At 57.1% G+C, this 2437-nt stretch overlaps 1 protein-coding gene across 5 annotated transcripts in view; it reads right to left on the bottom strand.

The window, feature by feature from the left end:
• Window positions 1–2398: 2398 nt before the first annotated feature.
• Window positions 2399–2437, bottom strand: part of dock6 (dedicator of cytokinesis 6) — a 49971-nt gene continuing 49932 nt past the window's right edge. For all 5 annotated transcript variants that reach the window (XM_072676552.1, XM_072676547.1, XM_072676548.1 and 2 more), the window contains one exon: window positions 2399–2437. This exon is cut by the window's right edge and continues 1352 nt beyond it. The gene's annotated coding sequence lies outside the window, so the exon portion shown is untranslated.

Genomic DNA, 2437 nt, shown 5'->3' with positions numbered 1-2437 from the left:
TGACAGCGAGACACAAACACTGCAGCCCAGCCCCCCCCCCTGCTCCTCCTCCTCCTCTTCCTCCTCCCTCCCTCCGCTCTTAAAGAGCCAACAGCCCCGCTCTTCCTGAAGAGACCCCGCTCCTACACTGAGCTCAGTCTGTCAGAAGATCAGAATTAATAATCAATAATCACTTTATTAATGAGGTTATTCCTCCCTCGTGGCTCTACAGTGCTGCTGCAGTCCTGCTCCTCAGACTTCTCACATGAGGGTCACACTCGGAACATTACGTCAGACGTTCCTCACCGAAATGCGGCCAGGCTGCCATTACGGTCACCCCCAGCCCTCAGCCCCAAGCTCCAGCCCCCAGCTCCAGCCCCAGCCCTCAGCCCCCAGCCCCAAGCTCCAGCCCCCAGCCCTCAGCCCCAAGCTCCAGCCCCCAGCCCTCAGCCCCAAGCTCCAGCCCCAAGCTCCAGCCCCAAGCTCCAGCTCCAGCCCCCAGCCCCAAGCTCCAGCCCCAAGCTCCAGCCCCCAGCCCCAAGCTCCAGCCCCAAGCTCCAGCTCCAAGCTCCAGCTCCAGCCCCAGCCCCCAGCCCCAAGCTCCAGCCCCAAGCTCCAGCTCCAGCCCCCAGCCCCAAGCTCCAGCCCCAAGCTCCAGCTCCAGCCCCCAGCCCCAAGCTCCAGCCCCAAGCTCCAGCCCCAAGCCCCAAGCTCCAGCCCCAAGCTCCAGCTCCAGCCCCCAGCCCCAAGCCCCAAGCTCCAGCCCCAAGCTCCAGCTCCAGCCCCCAGCCCCAAGCTCCAGCCCCCAGCCCCAAGCTCCAGCCCCCAGCCCCAAGCTCCAGCCCCAAGCTCCAAGCCCCAAGCTTCAGCCCCCAGCCCCCAGCCCCAAGCCCCAAGCTTCAGCCCCCAGCCCCCAGCTCCAGGCTCCAGCCCCCAGCTCCAGCCCTCAGCCCCAAGCTCCAGCCCTCAGCCCCAGCCCTCAGCCCCAGCCCTCAGCCCCAAGCTCCAGCCCTCAGCCCCAGCCCTCAGCCCCAGCCCTCAGCCCCAAGCTGCAGCCCTCAGCCCCAAGCTCCAGCCCCCAGCCCCAGCCCGCTCCAACAGATGGGGACCCCCCATCCCGCCATTCGCCCCCCACCCCGGGCTTTATCTCAGGCAGTGTTATTCTACCCCCCTCTAAAGGTTCTGGAGCTGCTCGGCTAAATCACGTGTGAGCAGAGCGCCCCGGACCGCCCGCGGAGTGACCGCACAAACATGGCGGCCTGAAGCCGGGCTGCGGTCGAGCTGCTCTTTCTCACAATCACTGATCAGCTGGAGTTCTCCTCCTCCTCCTCCTCCTCCACCTCCTCCTCCACCTTAGCCATGAACCGAGCAGCAGCAGCCCGTGACTGAGACTGCTTATTACAACTGTTCTGCTGCTGATTTACACAACAACAATAAGGAGTGTTTGAATAATTAATAACTGCTTGTTGGCTGTAGGGTCAGTCTTTGTTTCCGACTTGCTTTTAGAGTTCATCAGTACAGACAGGACCCCTCAGACCCCTTCAACCACCCTACCTTCATTAAAACTGAGCTGCTACCTGAACATGAACAGAGACCGAGTCAGAACTTCCTGTTTCTGTAGATTCTTCACCTGATCGACCGCATGCTCAAAGTCCAGCTGAAACACCATATTTTACCATCTTCATCTGATCCAGGTTTAACAAAGAACAGGTGTCTGCTTCCTACTGAGGGACCTCCACCTTCAGCGGGTAAACTTGTCTCTTTCAGGTTCTTGTTTGGGGTTCCTCACCCGTTCTTCCTCCAGAAGGTTCCAGTTCTGTGAGGTTCTGTGAGGCTCTTGGGTCGTCCTGCAGCTTCGCTCTTTTGAGGTCTATCAGCAGAAATTTGATGATGTTGAGGTTGGAGGTTCAGGTCAGCTTGCTCCTCCTGAGGTGGTCCAGTGTGGATGTTGGAGAGTGTAGGGTCATTATCCTGCTGTAGAAGCTCCTCCTCTTTTCATCTTCAGCTTTTTTACAGATGAGATGTTTGATGTTTGCTTCCTGTGAGCACTTCTTTTTGAAAGTTCTCTTGGTCTTTCAGACCTCAGCTTGTTCTCCTATGTTCCTGTTAGCTGCCATTTCTTAACTCCATTAGGAACTGAGGAACACTCTGCATCTTCTTCTGGTCTCCTGCTCCTGGTCTTCAGTTCTGTTCATGTTCAGAGAGCTCAGCAGCTGCGGAGAGGAGCCCACGGCTGCTGACTGTTGCTGCGGAGAGGAGCCCACGGCTGCCGACTGTTGCTGCTGGGATGTTTTAGGCCAGTAGGTCAGTATTTAATAACATATAAAATGTCAGTGAACATTATTAAAAATAACACTTCCTGCAGTGGGAGGGTGTGTTTAATTAAAAGCAGCCCTGTTCGGGGAATAAGACGCTAGACTTCTGTACAGATTAAGAATGAAGTTTAATACAAACAGTA

Source organism: Salminus brasiliensis, chromosome 3 (assembly GCF_030463535.1).
Source record: "Salminus brasiliensis chromosome 3, fSalBra1.hap2, whole genome shotgun sequence".
NCBI classification, from domain to species: Eukaryota; Metazoa; Chordata; class Actinopteri; order Characiformes; family Bryconidae; genus Salminus; species Salminus brasiliensis.
Note: the sequence above shows the minus strand (reverse complement) of the source record. Positions and strands in the feature narration are given on the sequence as shown.